Raw genomic sequence first — 22,838 nt, 5'->3', positions numbered from 1 at the left:
ACTACACCTAATTCCAATTTACATGGAAGAAGCATCTCCATTCCTACCATTGGAGCAAACAATTTTGAGCTGAAACCTCAGCTAGTTTCTCTGATGCAGCAGAACTGCAAGTTTCATGGACTTCCATCTGAAGATCCTTTTCAGTTCTTAATTGAATTCTTGCATATCTGTGATACTGTTAAGACTAATGGAGTAGATCCTGAAGTCTACAGGCTCATGCTTTTCCCTTTTGCTGTAAGAGACAGAGCTAGAATATGGTTGGACTCTCAACCCAAAGACAGCCTGAACTCTTGGGATAAGCTGGTCACGGCTTTCTTAGCCAAGTTCTTTCCTCCTCAAAAACTGAGCAAGCTTAGAGCTGATGTTCAAACCTTCAGACAGAAAGAAGGTGAATCCCTCTATGAAGCTTGGGAAAGATACAAGCAGCTGACCAAAAAGTGTCCTTCTGACATGCTTTCAGAATGGACCATCCTGGATATATTCTATGATGGTTTATCTGAGCTATCAAAGATGTCATTAGATACTTCTGCAGGTGGATCCATTCACCTAAAGAAAACGCCTGCAGAAGCTCAAGAACATTGACATGGTTGCTAATAACCAGTTTATGTACACTTCTGAGAGGAATCCTGTGAGTAATGGGACGCCTATGAAGAAGGGAGTTCTTGAAATTGATACTTTGAATGCCATATTGGCTCAGAATAAAATATTGACTCAGCAAGTCAATATGATTTCTCAGAGTCTGAATGGAATGCAAGCTGCATCCAACAGTACTCAAGAGGCATCTTCTGAGGAAGAAGCTTATGATCCTGAGAACCCTGCAATAGCAGAGTTAAAATACATGGGTGAACCATATGGAAACACCTACAATCCATCATGGAGAAATCACCCAAATCTCTCATGGAAGGATCAAAAGCCTCAACAAGGCTTTAATAATGGTGGAAGAAACAGGTTTAGCAATAGCAAGCCTTTTCCATCATCCACTCCGTAACAGACAGAGAATTCTGAGCAGAATCCATCTAGCTTAGCAAATTTAGTCTCTGATCTATCTAAGGCCACTGTGAGTTTCATGAATGAAACAAGGTCTTCCATTAGAAATTTGGAAGCACAAGTGGGCCAGCTGAGTAAAAGGATCACTGAAATCCCTCCTAGTACTCTCCCAAGCAATACAGAAGAGAATCCAAAAGGAGAGTGCAAGGCCATTGAATTAATCACCATGGCCGAACCCACAAGAGAGGAGAAGGACGTGAATCCCAAGGAAGAAGACCTCCTGGGACGTCCAGTGATCAATAAGGAGCTTCCCTCTGAGGAACCAAAGGACTCTGAGGCTCATCTAGAGACCATAGAGATTCCATTGAACCTCCTTATGCCATTCATGAGCTCTGATGAGTATTCCTCTTCTGAAGAAAATGAGGATGTTACTGAAGAGCAAGCTGCCAAGTTCCTTGGTGCAATCATGAAGCTAAATGCCAAATTATTTGGTATTGAGACTTGGGAAGATGAACCTCCCTTGTTCACCAATGAACTAAGTGATCTGGATCAACTGACATTGCCTCAGAAGAAACAGGATCCTGGAAAGTTCATAATACCTTGTACCATAGGCACCATGATCTTTAAGGCTCTGTATGACCTTGGTTCAGGAATAAACCTCATGCCCCTCTATGTAATAGAGAAACTGGGAATCTATGGGGTGCAAGCTGCTAAAATCTCATTAGAGATGGCAGACAATTCAAGAAAACAGGCTTATGGACAAGTAGAGGACGTGTTAGTAAAGGTTGAAGGCCTTTACATCCCTGCTGATTTCATAGTCCTGGATACTGGAAAGGAAGAGGATGAATCCATCATCCTAGGAAGACCTTTCCTAGCCACAGCAAGAGCTGTGATTGATGTGGACAGAGGAGAATTGATCCTTCAATTAAATAAGGACAACCTTGTGTTTACAACTCAAGGATCTCTCTCTGCATCTATGGAGAGGAAGCAGAAAAAGCTTCTCTCAAAGCAGAGTCAACCAAAGCCCCCACAGTCAAACTCTAAGTTTGGTGTTGGGAGGCCACAACCAAACTCTAAGTTTGGTGTCAAACCCCCATATCCAAACTCTAAGTTTGGTGTTGGGAGGTCTCAACAAAGCTCTGCACATCTGTGAGGCTCCATGAGAGCCCACTGTCAAGTTATTGACATTAAAGAAGCACTTGTTGGGAGGCAACCCAATGTTTATTTATCTAATTTTATTTTTGTTTTTCATGATTTCTTAGGTTCATGATCATGTGGAGTCACAAAATAAACGAAAAATTTAGAAACAGAATAAAAAACAGCGGAAGAAAAATCACACCCTTGAGGAAGCACCTGCCTGGCGTTCAACGCCAGAACAGAGCATGGTTCTGGCGCTGAACGCCCAAAATGGGCAGTATCTGGGCGCTGAACACCCAAAATGGGCATCATCTGGGCGCTGAACGCCAGAATTACACCCTGGAGAGGAGCTGGCACTGAACGCCCAGAACAAGCATGGTTCTGGCGTTCAACGCCAGAAATGGGCAACAAATGGGCGTAAAACGCCCAAAATGGGCACCAACCTGGCGCTGAACGCCCAGAGTTGTGTGCAAGGGCATTTTACATGCCTAATTTGGTGCAAGGTTGTAAATCCTTGAACACCTCAGGATCTGTGGACCCCACAGGATCCCCACCTACCTCCACTCACTCTCTTCTCTCTTCTCAATCATCCTCTATTCCCAATAAACACTCTTCCCCAAAACCCTTCACCTATCACCTCTATCTCTCTTCCCTATTAACCCTTCACCACTCACATCCACCCACTCTTCCCCATAAACCTACCCAATAAACTCCACCTACCTTCAAAATTCAAATCAATTTCCCACCCAAACCCACCCATATGGCCGAACCTTAACCCCCCCTCCCTTCCCTATATAAAGCCTTCCATTCTTCCTCATTTTCACACAACACAACCCTCTCTTCTCTTCTTGGCCGAAACACACCTCCCCCCTCTTCTCCATCTTTTCTTCTTCTTCTTCATCTAATTCTTTATTTTCTTGCTCGAGGGCGAGCAATATTCTAAGTTTGGTGTGGTAAAAGCATAAGCTTTTTGTTTTTCCATTACCATTGATGGCACCTAAGACCGGAGAATCCTTTAGAAAAGGGAAAGGGAAGACAAAAACTTCCACCTCCGAGTCATGGGAGATGGAAAGATTCATCTCCAAAGCTCATCAAGACCACTTCTATGATGTTGTGGCCAAGAAGAAGGTGATCCCCGAGGTCCCTTTCAAACTCAAAAGAAATGAGTATCCGGAGATCCGACATGAAATTCAAAGAAGAGGTTGGGAAGTTCTAACAAATCCCATCCAACAAGTCAGCATCCTAATGGTTCAAGAGTTCTATGCCAATGCATGGATCACCAAGAACCATGATCAAAGTAAGAACCCGGATCCAAAGAACTATGTTACAATGGTTTGGGAGAAATACTTGGATTTTAGTCCGGAAAATATGAGGTTGGCGTTTAACTTTCCTATGATGCAAGGAGATAAACACCCCTACACTAGAAGGGTCAACTTTAATCAAAGGTTGGACCAAGTCCTCGTGGACATATGTGTGGAAGGAGCTCAATGGAAGATTGACTCCAGAGGCAAGCCGGTTCAAATAAGAAGATTGGACCTCAAGCCTGTGGCTAGAGGATGGTTGGAGTTCATCCAACGCTCCATCATCCCCACTAGCAACCGATCTGAAGTTACTGTGGATCGGGCCATCATGATCCATAGCATCATGATTGGAGAAGAAGTAGAGGTTCATGAAGTCATCTCCCTTGAACTCTACAAAATAGCCGAAAAGCCCTCTCCTGGGGCAAGGCTAGCTTTTCCTCATCTTATCTGCCATCTATGTTACTCAGCTGGAGCTTCCATAGAAGGAGACATTCACATTGAGGAAGAGAAGCCCATCACTAAGAAAAAGATGGAGCAAGCAAGGGAGCCCATTCATGGAGCTCATGAGGCGCAGGAAGCTCATCACCATGAGATCCCGGAGATGCCTCATATGCATTTTCCTCCACAAAACTATTGGGAGCAAATCAACACCTTCCTAGGAGAATTAAGTTCCAACATGGGACAACTAAGGGTGGAACATCAAGAGCACTCCATCATCCTTCATGAAATAAGAGAAGATCAAAAAGCAATGAGGGAGGAGCAACAAAGACAAGGAAGAGACATAGAAGAGCTCAAGGACATCATTGGTTCCTCAAGAAGGAAACGCCACCATCACTAAGGTGGACTCATTCCTTATTCTTACTTTCTCTGTTTTTCGTTTTCTCTATATTAAGTGCTTATCTATGTTTGTGTCTTCATTACATGATCATTAGTAGTTAGTAACTTTGTCTTAAAGTTATGAATGTCCTATGAATCCATCACCTCTCTTAAATGAAAAATGTTTTGATTCAAAAGAACAAGAAGTACATGAGTTTTGAATTTATCCTTGAACTTAGTTTAATTATATTGATGTGGTGACAATGCTTCTTGTTTTCTGAATGTATGCTTAAACAGTGCATATGTCTTTTGAAGTTGTTGTTTAAGAATGTTAAATATGTTGGCTATTGAAAGAATGATGACAAGGAGACATGTTATTTGATAATCTGAAAAATCATAAAAATGATTCTTGAAGCAAGAAAAAGTAACAAAGAACAAAGCTTGCAGAAAAAAAAAAAGAAAAAAAAATAGGCGAAAAAAATAGAAAGAAAAAGCAAGCAGAAAAAGCCAAAAGCTCTTAAAACCAAGAGGCAAGAGCAAAAAGCCAATAACCCTTAAAACCAAAAGGCAAGGGTAAATAAAGAGGATCCCAAGGCTTTGAGCATCAATGGATAGGAAGGCCTACAGGAATAAAATCCTGGTCTAAGCGGCTAAACCAAGCTGTCCCTAACCATGTGCTTGTGGCGTGTAGGTGTCAACTGAAAACTTGAGACTGAGCGGTTAAAGTCAAGGTCCAAAGCAAAAAAAAAGAGTGTGCTTAAGAACCCTGGACACCTCTAATTGGGGACTTTAGCAAAGCTGAGTCACAATCTGAAAAGGTTCACCCAATTATGTGTCTGTGGCATTTATGTATCCAGTGGTAATACTGGAAAACAAAGTGCTTAGGGCCACGGCCAAGACTCATAAAATAGCTGTGTTCAAGAATCATCATACTGAACTAGGAGAATCAATAACACTATCTGAACTCTGAGTTCCTATAGATGCCAATCATTCTGAATCTCAATGGATAAAGTGAGATGCCAGAACTATTCAAGAGGCAAGAAACTATAAGTCCCGCTCATTTGATTGGAGCTATGTTTCATTGATAGTTTGGAATTTATAGTATATTCTCTTCTTTTTATCCTATTTGATTTTCAGTTGCTTGGGGACAAGCAACAATTTAAGTTTGGTGTTGTGATGAGCGGATAATTTATACGCTTTTTGGCATTGTTTTTAGTATGTTTTAGTAGAATCTAGTTACTTTTTGGGATGTTTTCATTAGTTTTTATGTTAAATTCACATTTCTGGACTTTACTATGAGTTTGTGTTTTTTTCTGTGATTTCAGGTATTTTCTGGCTAAAATTGAGGGACTTGAGCAAAAATCAGATTCAGAGGTTGAAGAAGGACTGCTGATGCTGTTGGATTCTGACCTCCCTGCACTCAAAATGGATTTTCTGGAGCTACAAAACTCAAAATGGCGCGCTTCTAATTGCATTGGAAAGTAGACATCCAGGGCTTTCCAGCAATATATAATATTCCATACTTTTCCCAGGTTTAAATGACGCAAACTGGCGTTCAACGCCAGCTCTCTGCCCAATTCTGGCGTCCAGCGCCAGAAACAAGTTGCAAAGTGGAGTTCAACGCCCAAACTGGCACAAAAGCTGACGTTCAACTCCAAGAATGACCTCTCCACGTGTAGACTTCAAGCTCAGCCCAAGCACACACCAAGTGGGCCCCGGAAGTGGATTTATGCATCAATTACTTACTTCTGTAAACCCTAGTGACTAGTTTATTATAAATAGAACTTTTTATCATTGTATTCGAAGACTTGGTTACTCCGGTTCCCCTCTGGGGCCGAGACCAATGAACTCCATTATCACTTATGTATTTTCAACGGTAGAGTTTCTGCACTCCATAGATTAAGGTGTGGAGCTCTGCTGTTCCTCAAAGATTAATGGAAAGTACTACTATTTTCTATTCAATTCATCTTATTTTGCTTCTAAGATATTCATTCGCACTTCAACCTGAATGTGATGAACGTGACAATCATCATCATTCCCTATGAATGCGTGCCTGACAACCACTTCCATTCTACATTAGATTGAATGAGTATCTCTTAGATCTCTTAATCAGAATCTTCGTGGTATAAGCTAGATTGATGGCGGCATTCATGAGAGTCCGGAAAGTCTAAACCTTGTCCGTGGTATTCTGAGTAGGACTCTGGGATTGAATGACTGTGACGAACTCCAAACTCGCGAGTGCTGGGCGTAGTGACAGACGCAAAAGGATAGTAAATTCTATTCCAGTATGATCGAGAACCTCCAAGATGATTAGCCATGCAGTGACAGCGCATCGGACCATTTTCACAGAGAGGAATAGGATGCAACCAACGACAAGGGTGATGCCTCCAGACGATTAGCCGTGGTGTGACAGAGCATTTGGACCATTTTCCCGAGAGGATTGAAAGTAGCCATTGGCACCGGTGACATCCTTACACAAAGCCAGCCATAGAAAGGAGTAAGACTGATTGGATGAAGACAGCAGGAAAGCAGAGGTTCAGAGGAATGAATGCATCTCCATACGCTTATCTGAAATTCTCACCAATGATTTACATAAGTATTTCTATCCTTATTTTAGTATTAATTTCGAAAACTCCATAACTATTTTATATCCGCCTGACTGAGATTTACAAGGTGACCATAGCTTGCTTCATACCAACAATCTCCGTGGGATCGACCCTTACTCACGTAAGGTTTATTACTTGGACGACCCAGTGCACTTGCTGGTTAGTTATGCGAAGTTGTGAAGATATGTTTAGACCATGGTTCTGTGCATCCGTTTTTGGTGCCATCGCCAGGGAATCAATTTCGAACAATAATTCACAACCTGAGTAACAATTTTGCATACCAATAGCCCTCAACCATACTCACTAGCCCCCTACTACAAAACACCCTCATATGATTCTAACCCTTATCCACCATACCAACCACCTTATGAGCCATATAAATCATACATAGAGCCACCCCAATTCCAACTCAATTACTTTCAAGAACCACTACCTCCATTTACACCATGTCCATATCCACCAATCCAAGAGCCTTATGATCCTACTTATGATATCCAAGCGGAACAAGAGTCAAGGGATCGTCTCAAGGAAATATTGGATCAATTTCAAGCAACCTTTCATCAATTGGAGCAAGTGGGAAATCAGAAAGCACACGAAGCTCTCATGGCTAAGGAATCTCAACTTGAGAACAAGGGATTGAAGTGTGTTGTGCAACAAGTAGAAAAAATGGAGAGTGTTGAACCGCCACATCCTTGTTATGATGAACCACCCTCCTATTATGAACCTTTCCTCCCAAGTAATGAGCCCTCATATCCACCCCAATCTCCAATGGATGACACTTTTGGAGTTCTTCTTCAAGGGAAAAAAGAGATGAAAAGGGAAAATACTAGAATTCACGGCTTCCTTGACCGAGATAGTAAATCGATTAGCTTCCCAACATTTGGACACTCAAGAAACTCCCATGGCTTCATGTGGAGAATCAATAGAAGAGCGTAGCATGAAGGAGACACTAGAAACTCCGATGGACAATGAGGAACGTGATTTTGTATTGGAACAAGTGGAGGAAGCCGTAATAGTTGAAGAGGAAGAAGTAGTTGAAGATTTAGGAGATGCTGAACCTCCATGGGAATCTAGAATTGTAGAGTACTCCTCCAAGAAGACTGAAATTGATGTCAATGAGGCCAGTGCACAACCTCCATGGCATATTCCTTATGAAGACTTGGATGTGATAGATCAAGAAGCAAGTTTTCTTGGTGATGAGGATCATGAATCAAGTCTTCCTAGTGATGAATCTACATCCGCAAATGAACTCCTCGAATATGAAGTCCCTGATTGAGTCTGAGAATGATGTGGAAGCGGAAGTCCTTCGAAAAGGGCGGACGGGAGTTGAGTACGCTTTGTCAAGAACATTGCAGACTCCTCTACCTAGGTGGCCATCTACTCCTTCATTTGAGTGGGTAAGACTTATCCCTATTTGCTTTACTGTCCCACTTGAATATGGTATTCTTGAAACTGATGGCCAACTTAGGAGGATTTGTGGCATTAAGCGTAAGAGAAAGATGTTTAGTGGTTGGAGTTGCAAAGCAAGGCTCATCAAGGTTGATACTTCAAGAACTAGATGCAAGGGTGGAAATAGTGAACATTTGGTTGGATCTAAGAGAAGAGTTTGGTACTGCATTGAGAATTCGGACTACTTGCCACCCGGTTGGGACAATGGTGATCTACTTCAAGACGGGTGTAGAAACAAGATGGATCCGGAAATACATGAGGATCAATTTTGGGAGCTCAGAGCTTGTGAAGAACTCTATCAAAGCTTGGAGATTTTACTTGGTATTGATAGAGCTTATTGGAAGTCCAAGCAATGGTGGAAGTTTCAGGATGAGTTCAAGCACAAGCCACCATGACACAGAGCTCACAAAATGTCCAACTTAAGGACAATAACTACAAATGCTAGGTAGGAGACAATCCACCATGGTATGATCTTTCCTTTTATTAGTTTTAATTCATTTTTATCAGTTTTAATTTCCAGTTCTTCATAATTACTTTTATTTTGCTTTATATTTTAAAAAAATTGCGATTGACGCGTAAGCGTCGATGACGCACACGCGTCGCATGCAGGTTCGCAATATTAATGAAAGAGACAGAGAGTTGCGATGGAGACTGATAAACTACTATTTTATGGTTTATCTTGTGCTCAATTGAGTGGATTTTATCAATCTTTCATACACTTATTCATATGATTTGCATGAGTTTACGTTTTCCTTCCTGATTTTGTGCTATGATTGAAAACATGCTTCTTTGGTCTTAATTTTGATATGTTTAATCTTCTCTTATTACCATTCGATGCCTTGATATGTGTGTTAAGTGTTTTCAGATATTACAGGGCAGGAATGGCTTAGAGGATAGAAAGGAAGCATGCAAAAGTGGAAGGAATACAAGAAGTTGAAGGAACTGCAAAGCTGTCAGCCTGTCCCTCTCGCACTAAAACGACCATAACTTGAGCTACAGAGGTACAAATTAGATGGTTCTAGTTGTGTTGGAAAGCTAACGTCCGGGGCTTCACAAAGATATATAATTTGCTATAGCTTCTCTGAAGCCAGGCGACGCAAATGTGTGGATCACGCGGACGCGTGACCTGGCGAAACCCAATCCGCGCGAACGCGTGGACGACGCCTTCGTGTCACTTTCCTGCAACCTATACGTACCAGAAATTGATGGGGGCGATTTCTGGCATGTTTTTGTCCCAGTTTTCGGCCCAGAAAACACAGATTAGAGGCTATAAAGTGGGGGGGAATACATCCATTCATTGACATGTCTTCCATTATTCACTTTTCATAATCTAGATGTAGTTTTTAGAGAGAGAGGTTCTCTCCTCTCTCTTAGGATTTAGAATTAGGATTCCTCTTAAAGAAATTAGGATTTCTTCTTCTTAATTCCCAGATTCAATATTCCGTTTACTTATTTTCTCAATTTAGTTTATGAACTCTTATGTTTAGATTGATTTTCTATTTAATATAATTTGAGGTATTTCAGAATTATGATTGATTTCCTTTATTTATATAAATAATTTAGATTTTTCCCTTTTTGCTTTGGTTGATTAATTGGTAACTCTTGAGTTGTCAAACTCATCATGATTGATAATTGATATCTTTGCTGATCGATTTAGATTCCTATAACTCTAGTCTTTCCTTAGGAGTTGACTAGGACTTTAGGTGTTAAATTGATTTATCCACTTGACTTACCTTCATAGTTAGAGGTTGACTGAATGGGAGCGAAAATATAATTCTCATCACCTTGATAAGGATAACTAGGATAGGACTCCCAGTTTTCATACCTTGCCAAGAGTTTTATTAGTTATTAATTTATTAATTCTTGCAATGTATTTCCCTTGTTCAAACCTTTTAAAACCTAAAAACACTGTTTTCCATAACCAATAATAAATCATACTTCCCTGCAATTCCTTGAGAAGACGATCCGAGGTTTAAATACTTCGTTTTATAAATTTTATTGGGTTTTGTTACTTGTGACAACCAAACTTTTGTACGAAAGGATTCTTTGTTGGTTTAGAAACTATACTTACAACACGATTAATTCTATAAATTTCTTTACTGGCAGAAATTTGATCGTCAAAGACGCACGGGAGGGATGCGTGATGCACAAGCCACACCACACATACGCGTGCCTCACGCGTACACGTCCCCTACAGAAAGTTCAACCCACGCATAAGCGTCAGCGACGCGTATGCGTGGGATTGAAAATCGGCGTAAAGAGTGAATGAAACAGAAAGTTGTGTGGCCATGGTGCTGGAGTCGCACGAGTAGTCACGCGTATGCGTGACCGACATTCACGCGTCAGAATGCATTTTTCGCCACCAATGCGTACGCGTGGGTGACCTTTACGCGTCACATGGCCACTTCAGTTTTCACGCGTTCGCGTGATGCGCGCGTACGCGTCGCACCCTGTTTTCCATTTCCTACTTCTTTCTTCTCTCCTTTCTCCTTCTTTCTTCCTCTTTTCTTACTTTCTTCTTCTTCATTTCTTTAACTTCTCATCCTTATTCTCTTTCATTCTATTTTACTTAATTTATTTGCATTCTCTCACTCACTGCATTTTAATCTTGTGCATACTTTTATTTTCTTTTCTCAGTTTATTATTTTTCCATTGGTGTTAAATTTTCTTATTCAACTGTTGCATTTTTTCTTGAATTATTTTGGTGCTTCGTGACTTGTTTTAAATTGTTGGGTGATATTATTTATCTGTCAATGCCAATCTTTTATGATACTAGTATTTCTTTTGCATTGACCTGAACTTATATCGTCTTTCATTACCCACTCTCTCTCTCCCATTGTTGCAATTCTTGCACTATTTATATGCCATCTGCTTCTACTGTCTTCTCACTTGCATGTTGTAGCTACCATGTAATTGAGACCCTCATTATTTGGCATTAACCCACCCATACATTATTTGTTTTCTTATCTTTATATCTGGGTTACTTTTCTTCTTTTTTCTTTTCTTTCAGGATGGCCACCAAGAAGAGAAAGGAAAAGCTTTTCAATAGGACGACAGACAAGTCCATCTGCACAATTTTTGGAGAAAAGCATCAGTTGTAGCCACCCGTCCACTTGCATATCTTCGTATGCACCGAGGACGGTACAATCTTTAAGTGTGGGGTGGTCGATACCGACTTCCGTGGGTTAGTTTTTTTCTTCTCAACACCAATGTTTAATTTTCTTTGTTAATTAGTTGTCGCATTTGCATGTTTGATTGCATGTTTGCTTGATTTTGTGCATATTCTACCGCTGCTTGGTTGAAGCGATGAATTCTTTTTCAAGAAATTATTTTATAGCATTTTACTAATTTAAATTGAAAATTTGTGTTAAACTTGTTTGAAGATTGTAATTTGGAACATGGCTTATAGCTAAGAACACACAACCTGTGAGATTTTGAGCTTAATTATATGGTTACATTATTGAAGAACTGAAGATTGATGGTTTAGAAGTTATAGTAAACTCTCGTTGCAAGTATAGTCACTAAACCAAGCAATCAACCTTTCTTACAAAAGTTTTGGTTGTCACAAGTAACAAACCCCTTTAAAATTGATAACCGAAGTATTTAAACCTCGGGTCGTCTTCTCAAGGAATTGCAGGGAAGTATGTTCTTATTATTGGTTATGAGTCTTGTAAATTGGGGTTTTTGAAAGTAAGGAACCAGTATGTTAAATGATAAGAAAAATGAAATAGTAATAATAAAATAAACTCTTGGCAAGGTATTAGAATTGGAAGTCCTATCCTTATCAATTGTGATGAGAATTGGATTTTAATCCCACTTTGTTAACCTCTAACTATGAAGGTAAATCAAGTGGATTAATTAGCTTAATCCTCAGGTCCTAGTCAATTCCTATGGAAAGACTAGAGTTATTGGAGTAACTCCCAATTTCAACCACTGCTTTATTTGACAGCTCAAGCGTTACCAATTACTTAACCCAAGCCAAAAGGGAGAAAATATCTAAATTAAATTAAAAGCATTCATAAATAGAATAAAACAATCGTAAACTGAAATACCTCAAATAACATTAATTAAGAAAATCATATGTAACATGGAAGAGTTCATAAATTAAATTGGGAAAATAAATAAAAGGAACATTGAACCTGATAAACAGAGACAATCCTGAAAGTAAGAGAAATCCTAATCCTAAATCCTAAGAGAGAGGAGAGAACCTCTCTCTCTAAAAACTACATCTAAAACTAAAAATGTGTATTATGAGCTTATTATTATGAATGAATGGATTCCCCCACTTTATAGCCTCTAATCTGTGTTTTCTGAGCCGAAAACTGGGTCAAAAACAGCCCAAAAATCGCTGGAGAAGAAATCTGTCACGCTGATTTTCGCCACTGCGACGCATCCGCGTGGAGCAGGCATTCGCGTTGCTTAGCGTCAGGGCAACTATGGCTTATTATATATCAAATCGAAGCCCCAGATATTAGCTTTCCAACGCAACTTGAACCGCATCATTTGGATCTCTGTAGCTAAAGGTATAGCTGTTTGAGTGCGAAGAGGTCAGGCTGGACAGCTTAGGAATTTCTCCAACTTCTTGTATTCCTTCCACTTTTGCATGCTTCCTTTCCATTCTCTGAGCCATTCCTGCCCTGTAATCTCTGAAATCACTTAACACACATATCAAGGCATCTAATGGTAATAAGAGAGGATTAAACATAGGGAACTTAAGGCCAAAGAAGCATGTTTTCAATCAAAGCACATAATTAGGAAGGCAAATGTAAAACCATGCAAATAGTATGAATAAGTGGGTAAAGAGTTGATAAAAACCACTCAATTGAGCACAAGATAAACCATAAAATAGTGGTTTATCAACCTCCCCACACTTAAACATTAGCATGTCCTCATGCTAAGCTCAAGAGAAGCTATAAAAGTGAAGAGGAATGGTAAAATATATGAAATGCAATCCTATCTATATGAATGCAACTACATGCTAAGATGTTTCTACCTACTTGGTTTAAAAGTAAATAAATTCTCCAAGAATAAATATGAAATGGATTTCACTAATTCAAATCATAAAAATGAAGTATAAATAGGCTTGTAGAAGAAAATAGCTCATGAAATCCAGGAACAAAGAATCGAGCATCGAACCCTCACTGGGAGTGTATGCACTCTAATCACTCAAGTGTTTTAGGTTCGATTCTCTCAATTCTCTACTAACCTTGCTTTCTAAGGTTTGCTCTTCATCTAACAATCAACATAAATTTAATGCATAGATACACATATCAAGAGGTCTTTTATGGGTTGTAATGGGGTTAGGGTCAAGGTAGGATTGTATTTGGCCAAGTGGACTAAAATCTGAATCCTTAGTTAACTTAAACTTTCCACCTAACTTTAGACAGTCCATGTAATCATAATACCACATATAACTATTCATGAACCATGTTTTCCACATATTCATGCATTCTAATTTCAAGTACAACTCATATGCATTGCTACCATCATTTATTTTGGGGCATTTTGTCCCTTTTTTCTTATTTGCTCTTTTTTTCTTTTTTTTTCTCTCTTTTCTCTCTTTTTTTTAATTTTATTTTATTATTATTTTTTTCTTTTATTTTTCTCAATGCATATGATTAAATTATTGAATGCATGAATCATGCCCTAAACATTTCTTTCACATTTTCAGAAAAGTCTAACATACTCAATTCTCAAACCAAATGTTTCCAAATTCAACTTCCCCACACTTAATTCATGAGCACTCTCACTAGTCTAAGCTAACCAAGGATTCAAATTAAGGACATTATTATTTTCCGCTTAGAGTTAATGATGTGCTAAAGTAAAGAACAAAGGGGTATAATAGGCTCAACATTGGTTTGCAAAGGATAATGAAAGGTTAAGGTCATATGGGTATGTAAGCTTAGTGAAACAAAGGCCTCAATCATATAAGTGCATGCATACATCAAACCATAGAAATATAGAATTAAGCAAGACAAAGATCACAATTTTAGAGAGAAAAACACACACTAAAAATAAATTATTGGTTGATAAAATGCAACCAATCAAATAGGCTCAAAATCTCACAGGTTTTGTGTGCTCGAGCTCTAAACCATGTTCCAAAATAATATTTCTTCAAACAAGTTTAATAAAAAGTTTAAATTAGTGAAATACTCTAAAAAAATTTCTTGAAAAAGAAAATATTACTTTAACCAAGCAGTGGTAAAATATGCACAAAATCAAGAAAATCTGCAATCAAACAGGCAAATGCAATAATGAACAAACAAAGAAAATAAAATATTGGTGTTGAGACAAGAAGGTACTAACCTACGGAGATCGGTATCGACCTCCCCACACTTAAAGGTTGCACAGTCCTCGGTGCATGCTAAGATGTACAAGTTGACGGGGGTTGTGGTTCCTCAGCTGGGGTTCTCTTTGTTCCTTTCCTTGCCGGTGGTTTGGGAGTAGCTTTCTCTTTACCCTTCTTGGTGGCCATCCTGAAAAGGGAAAAAGAAAGTAACTTTTAAAGCTAGGGGTTAGAGCAAGAAAGAGAGTGGAAAAGGTGGTAATCAATGCACAATAAAGAAGAATGACGTTAACACATGGTCATGACTACATGTGAAAAGTTCATCAATGGAAATATAGCAAGTGCATGTAATGACAATTAAATGCAAGATGTTTATTGGCATGCTGGCAAAGGCATGAGTAGCATATATCAAGCATTCAATGTCCAAGTTAGATTATCAAGTATTTCAAACTAACAACATGTTTGTAATGACAATTATATTGAATGAATATGATATGAAAAAGGGTTTTGTGAAAAGCAAGCATTCAGAGTAGTAGGAGAAAAGATATTGAAAAACAGTGCATAATGCCGTACGGGCGTTTTCACAAACACATAGCATGCATGGTAAATAATCTAAGGAAAATAATAAATTGAACATGCAAGCAACCCTTTAAATTAATATATAATTGCCAAACAATTTTGCAACAATCCACAATGACCCAAATAAATTTCCAACACCAAATAAAAGAAAAAGAAAGAAAAAAGAAAACATGTACAATGAAAGTAAAAGAAAAGAGAAAGGAAGAAGAAAACATAAAATAAAGAAGAATAGAAAAGTAAGGAGGGAAGAAGAAAAGAAAAACCTTGATAATGGTGGTGAGAGAGAGAGAAAGTAGAAAGTGAGAAGGAAGGAAGAAGGAAGAAAGGGGAAGAAAGAAAGAAGAAGGGAAAAGAAAAAGTAGGATTTGGGGAAGATAAAGATAAGATATTTTGGCAGATTAGGGTAAGCTGTGCGGCGCAAGCGACGTGGACGCGTGAGTGACGCGTTCGCGCGGATAGCACTTCGATGAAGTGACGCGAACACGTGGGTCACGCATTCGCGTGAAGTGATTCATGCCTTCAGTGCGAGTGCAGCCTTGCGGCCGCGCAACTCTCTGGTGAAAAGCTCATTTTGCTAAAACTTTGGGTCACGCGATCGCGTGAATGGCCTTGTTTAAAGAATGATGCGGACGCGTAGGGCATGCGTTCGCATGGTAAGGCTTGTGCTGCTAGCACAAGTCCAGCCCAATTCCAGCTCAACTTTCGGCCATACAACCTTTTTACGTCGATTTACAAGGCCACGCGGTCGCGTGGGTGACGCGGACGCGTGGGGATGCTATTTCGTTAAATGACGCGATCGCGTCATCCACGCGGTCGCGTGGATTAGTTTGTGCCAAAGGCACGCCTCCAGACACACTTTCGCGTGACTCTCTGTTAAATTTCTTTTCTTCCTAAGGCACAGATGACGCGAACGCGTCGGCGACACTGTCGCGTCGCGTGCCATTTTTTTTTGCAGTATGCAGAATACAATGCTAATATGAATGTTATGCAAAACTCCAGGTTCAATACAATAAAATAAAATAAAACTTGAAAACAAATAAAACTAAATAAAAAATGAAAAAGGAACGATCATATCATGGTGGGTTGTCTCCCACCTAGCACTTTTACTTATTGTCCTTAAGTTGGACATTTGGAGAGTCCTTTGTTATGGTGGCTTGTGCTTGAACTCATCCAGGAATCTCCACCAATGTTTGTGATTCCAATGGCCTCCGGGGTCCCAAACTAGGCACGTAAAGCCCTTGAGCAGTTTTAAACAGGTTCTCAGGCTTCCAGTATGCTGAATGTCAGAACAGACTCCAGGATCCCAAACTTTGATTTTACACCCGTCTTTGTGTTGATCATCATGATTCCATCTGGGTAGCAAGCAATCTGAATTCTCACTAAAGCGGCCAAACAACTTCCTAGACCCATTCAGTTGAGCTCTACACCAACCTTTGCGTTTAAACTTTGAGCACACAACCATGTTGAACCTTGCTTGACAACTCCAACCACTAACCATCTTCCTCTTACTCTTAATGCCACAAAGAGCTCTAAGTTGACCATCCGTCTCCAGTAGCCCATATTCAAGCGGAATTAGAAAGCTAAGGGATATGAATTTTACCCACTTGAATATTGTGAAGGATGATGGCAACTTAGGGGGAGGTATTTCTAACGAATTTGCAAGCTCCACTCCCTTGTGCTCTTCTCTGACAACTTCCACCTCTTTGCAAGTTTCTTCAATATCAACCTCTTCCTCTTGGTAGCTTTCTTCCAATTCAATCTCTTCTTCATTGCTCACCAAGGGCATGGGAGGCTGTGCTTTTTCTTCTTTAATCTCCATCTCTTGACCAACCTCTACAAAGTCTTCAACCATGATCTGCCTTGGAGGTTGTACGCTCCCCTCAACATCAACATCAAACACCATGGAAAGAGGCTCTGTGACTGGACTTTCTAATGGAGGTTCAGCATCTCCCAAGTCTTCAACCACTTCTTCTTCTTCAATAATTCCGGCTTCCTCCACTTGTTCCAGTACAAATTCATGCTCCTTGCTGTCCACCGGAGATTCTTATGTCTCATTCATGCTACGTTCTTCATTAGATTGTCCACATGAAGCCATGGGGGTTCCTTGAGTGTCCGAACGTCGGGAAGCTAATTGATTTATCGCTTGATTCAATTGGTGAAGGGTTGCATAAAATCTTTCCACTGTTTTCTTGAGACGATCCGTTGATTCTTGTTTCGCTTGGGTATCATAAGTAGGACCATAAGGCTCTTGGATTGATGGATATGGATATGGTGCATATGGAGGTGGTGGTTTTTGGGAGTAATTGGGTTGGAATTGGGGTGGTTCTATATATGGTTCATATGGCTCATAAGGTGGTTGGTGTGGTGGATACGGGTTAGGGTCATATGGAGGTGAATGGTGGAAAGGGGCTTGTGAGTTTGGTGGTTCAAAGGTATGTTGGGGAGGTGGTTCATAAGCATATGATGGGGGTCCATCATATCTATCATCTTGGTATGCACCTCGGAATGGTTTTTGACCATAGTGATTTGGTGGATGTTGGTTGTCACGGAAGGGTCCACCATAACTATTGTCTTGGTATGCATCGCGGAATGGTCTTTGTCTGTGGTACTGTGGAAGGTGTTGTTGCCGGAAGGGTTGATCAGATCCTCGTGGCTCCTTCCATCTCTGATTGTTTTGACCTTGATGCATGTTCCTGTTATAATTTCCATTCCTTGCAACAGCATTGGAATCAAACTCAAAGCGAGAGGGGTGAGAACTCATAATAGTAAATAAAAATTAAAAATGAAAATAAAAACAAATTTTAAATTAAAAGGTTATTGAAATTTAAAATTTGAAATTAAAAAATAAATTTTGAAATTTGATATTTGAAATAAGATAAGATAAGATTTTGAAAAAGATATGATTTTTTTGAAAAAGATTTGAATTTTGAAAATTAAAATTTGAAATTTTGAAATTTGAATTTTAATTTTTTTTTTAATTTGAATTTTGAAAATTGAAATTTGAAATTTGAAATTTGAGTTTTAAATTTTGAATTTTTGAATTTAATGAGGAAAGAGAAAAACAATAAAATGACACCAAACTTAAAATTTTTAGATCAAAACAAAGAAAACAATTAAGAACAACTTGAAGGTCAAGATGAACACAAAGAACAACTTGAAGATCAAGATGAACACCAAGAACAAATTTTTGAAAAAAATTTTAATAACTAAATAAAACCAATAACCTCTTAATTTATGAAAAAGCAAAAATAAAAACAAATAAACAAGCAAAAATCAAATATTTACAATAACCAATAATAAGGCGCACGTTTGCAATTCCCCGGCAACGGCGCCATTTTGAAGAACTGAAGATTGATGGGTTAGAAGTTATAGTAAACTCTCGTTGCAAGTATAGTCACTAAACCAAGCAATCAACCTTTCTTACAAAAGTTTTGGTTGTCACAAGTAACAAACCCCTTTAAAATTGATAACCGAAGTATTTAAACATCGGGTCGTCTTCTCAAGGAATTGCAGGGAAGTATGTTCTTATTATTGGTTATGAGTATTGTAAATTAGGGGTTTTTGAAAGTAAGGAACCAGTATGTTAAATGATAAGAAAAATGAAATAGTAATAATAAAATAAACTCTTGGCAAGTGGTGCACGAAATTGTGATCTCCAGGCTCGAACAAATCCTGGTAATGGCTCCAAAGCTTGGTGCTCTGATCTTAATTCATAATTGTCACAACTTCGATACAACTAACCAGCAAGTGCACTGGGTCGTCCAAGTAATACCTTACGTGAGTAAGGGTCGAATCCCACGGAGATTGTTGGTATGAAGCAAGCTATGGTCACCTTGTAAATCTCAGTCAGGCAGATATAAAGTGATAATGGTGTTTTCGAATATTATATAATAAAATAGGGATAGAGATACTTATGTAAATCATTGATAGGAATTTCAGATAAGCGAATGGAGATGCTTTTCGTTCCTCTGAACCTCTGCTTTCCTGCTATCTTCATCCAATCAGTCTTACTCCTTTCCATGGCTGGCTTTATGCAAGGGCATCACCGTTGTCAGTGGCTACATCCCCTCCTCTCAGTGAATAATATGCTCACGCACCCTGTCACGGCACGGCTATTCATCTGTCGGTTCCCGATCATGCTGGAATAGGATTCACCCTCCTTTTGCGTCTGTCACTAATGCCCAGCACTCGCGAGTTTGAAGCTCGTCACAGTCATTCAATCATTGAATCCTACTCAGAATACCACAGACAAGGTTTAGACCTTCCGGATTCTCTTGAATGCCGCCATCATTCTAGCTTACGCCACGAAGATTCTGGTTAGGAGATCTAAGAGATACTCATTCTAGCTTAATTCATGTAGAACAGAAGTGTTTGTCAGGCACGCGTTCATAGGGGAGAATGGTGATGAGCGTCACACATAATCATCACCTTCATCATGTTCTTGAGTGCGAATGGATATCTTAGAAGAGAAATAAGAAGAATTGAATAGAAAACAGTAGTACTTTGCATTAATCTTTGAGGAACAGCAGAGCTCCACACCTTAATCTATGGAGTGTAGAAACTCTACCGTTAAAAATACATAAGTGAATGTCCAGGCATGGCCGAGATGGCCAGCCCCTCTGATCTAAGAACCAGACGTCCAAAGATGCCTAATACAATAGTAAGAGGTCCTATTTATAATAAACTAGCTACTAGGGTTTACATGAGTAAGTATTTGATGCATAAATCCACTTCCGGGGCCCACTTGGTATGTGTTTGGGCTGAGCTTAAGTGTTGCACGTGCAGAGGCCATTTGTGGAGTTGAACGCCAGCTTTTGTGCCAGTTTGGGCGTTCAACTCTGGTTTTGGCTCCTTTTCTGGCGCTGGACGCCATATTTGGGCAGAAAGCTGGCGTTGAATGCCAGTTTACGTCGTCTATTCTTGGCCAAAGTATGGACTATTATATATTTCTGGAAAGCCCTAGATGTCTACTTTCCAACACAATTGGAAGCGCGCCATTTCGAGTTCTATAGCTCCAGAAAATCCACTTTGAGTGCAGGGAGGTCAGAATCCAACAGCATCAGCAGTCCTTTTTCAACCTCTGAATCTGATTTCTGCTCAAGTCCCTCAATTTCAGCCAGAAAATACCTGAAATCACAGAAAAACATACAAACTCATAGTAAAGTCCAGAAATGTGAATTTAACACAAAATCTATTAAAAATATCCCTAAAAGTAACTATATCCTACTAAAAACATACTAAAAACAATGTCAAAAAGCGTATAAATTATCCGCTCATCACAACACCAAACTTAAATTGTTGCTTGTCCCCAAGCAACTGAAAATCAAAATAGGATAAAAAGAATAGAATATACTATAAATTCCAAACTATCAATGAAACAGAGCTTCAATCATATGAGCGGGACTTATAGCTTTTTGCCTCTTGAATAGTTTTGGCATCTCACTTTATCCATTGAGGTTCAGAATGATTGGCATCTATAGGAACTTCAGATTTCGAATAGTGTTATTGACTCTCTTAGTTCAGTATGATGATTCTTGAACACAGCTTCTTTATGAGTCTTGGCCGTGGCCCTAAGCACTTTGTTTTCCAGTATTACCACCGGATACATAAATGCCACAGACACATAATTGGGTGAACCCTTTCAGATTGTGACTCAGCTTTGCTAAAGTCCCCAATTAGAGGTGTCCAGGGTTCTTAAGCACACTCTTTTTTTGCTTTGGACCTTGACTTTAACCGCTCAGTCTCAAGTTTTCACTTGACACCTACACGCCACAAGCACATGGTTAGGGACAGCTTGGTTTAGCCGCTTAGACCAGGATTTTATTCCTTTAGGCCCTCCTATCCACTGATGCTCAAAGCCTTGGGATCCTTTTTATTTCCCTTGCCTTTTGGTTTTAAGGGTTATTGGCTTTTTGCTCTTGCCTCTTGGTTTTAAGAGCTTTGGCTTTTTCTGCTTGCTTTTTCTTTTTCTTTCTATATTTTTTTTTTCGCCTATTTTTTTTTTTGCAAGCTTTGTTCTTTGCTGCTTTTTCTTGCTTCAAGAATCATTTTTATGATTTTTCAGATTATCAAATAACATGTCTCCTAGTCATCATTCTTTCAAGAGCCAACATATTTAACATTCTTAAACAACAACTTCAAAAGACATATGCACTGTTCAAGCATACATTCAGAAAACAAGAAGCATTGTCACCACATTAATATAATTAAACTAAGTTCAAGGATAAATTCGAAACTCATGTACTTCTTGTTCTTTTGAATTAAAACATTTTTCATTTAAGAGAGGTGATGGATTCATAGGACATTTATAACTTTAAGACAAATTTACTAACTACTAATGATCATGTAATGAAGACACAAACATAGATAAGCACATAACATAGAAAACAAAAAACAGAAGAAATAAGAACAAGGAATGAATCCACCTTAGTAATGGTGGCGTTTCCTTCTTGAGGAACTAATGATGTCCTTGAGCTCTTCTATGTCTCTTCCTTGTCTTTGTTGCTCCTCCTTCATTGCTTTTAGATCTTCTCTGATTTCATGAAGGATGATGGAGTGCTCTTGATGTTCCACCCTTAGTTGCTTCCAATAATTGTGTGGAAGAAAAAGTATCCCCTGAGGTATCTCAGGGATCTCTTGATTTGCAGTCAAATGTTCTACCACTGAGCTATAGACCCTTGATGGAAGCTTTTGTCTTCCCTTTCCTCTTTCTAGAGGTTTCTCTGGCCTTAGGTGCCATCAATGGTTATGGAAAAAACAAAAAAGCTATGCTTTTACCACACCAAACTTAGAATGTTGCTCGCCCTCGAGTAAAAGAAGAAAGAATAGAAGAAGAAGAGGATATGGAGGAGATGGATGGCTGTGTGTATTCGGCCATATGGGTGGGATTGGGTGGGGAAGAGATGTTGAATTTTTGAAGGTAAGTGGGTGTATGGGTGTGAGTGGTAAATGGAAGACAGAAGGGATGAGTGTTTATTGGGAATAGATGATGATTGAGAAGAGAGAAGAGAGTGAGTGAAGGTAGGTGGGGATCCTGTGGGGTCCACAGATCTTGGGGTGTCAAGGCATTTACATTCTTGCACCAATTTAGGCATGCAAAATGCCCTTGCACACAACTCTGGGCGTTCAGCGCCAGGTTGGTGCCCATTTTGGGCGTTCAACGCCCCTTTGCTGCCATTTCTGGCGTTGAACGCCAGAACCATGCTTGTTCTGGGCGTTCAGCGCCAGGATGCTCCCATTCTGGGCGTTCAGCGCCAGAACTATGCTCTGTTCTGGCGTTTGAACGCCAGACAGATGCTCCTCCAGGGTGTGATTTTTCTTCTGCTGTTTTTGATTCCGTTTTTGATTTTTTTGTTTATTTTGTGACTCCACATGATCATGAACCTAAGAAAACATGAAAAACAATAAAAATAAGAATTAGATAAACATTGGGTTGCCTCCCAACAAGCGCTTCTTTAATGTCAATAGCTTGACAGTGGGCTCTCATGGAGCCTCACAGATGTGCAGAGCTTTGTTGAGACTCTCCAACACCAAACTTAGAGTTTGGATATGGGAGTTCAACACCAAACTTAGAGTTTGGTTGTGGCCTCCCAACACCAAACTTAGAGTTTGACTGTGGGGGCTCTGGTTGACTCTGCTTGGAGAGAAGCTTTTTCTGCTTCCTCTCCATGGTTGCAG

General features: G+C 39.5%; 1 non-coding gene across 1 annotated transcript; it reads right to left on the bottom strand.

Moving 5' to 3' along the window:
* Window positions 1-348: 348 nt before the first annotated feature.
* LOC148581287 (small nucleolar RNA R71) lies at window positions 349-456 on the bottom strand. Its single transcript, XR_015896345.1, has one exon. It is a non-coding gene; the product is annotated as a small nucleolar RNA R71 (small nucleolar RNA).
* Window positions 457-22,838: the final 22,382 nt, after the last annotated feature.

Source organism: Arachis ipaensis, chromosome B10, assembly GCF_059453495.1.
Source record: "Arachis ipaensis isolate K30076 ecotype BB chromosome B10, ASM5945349v1, whole genome shotgun sequence".
Taxonomy (NCBI): domain Eukaryota; kingdom Viridiplantae; phylum Streptophyta; class Magnoliopsida; order Fabales; family Fabaceae; genus Arachis; species Arachis ipaensis.
This window is presented reverse-complemented; position numbering and strand designations above follow the sequence as displayed.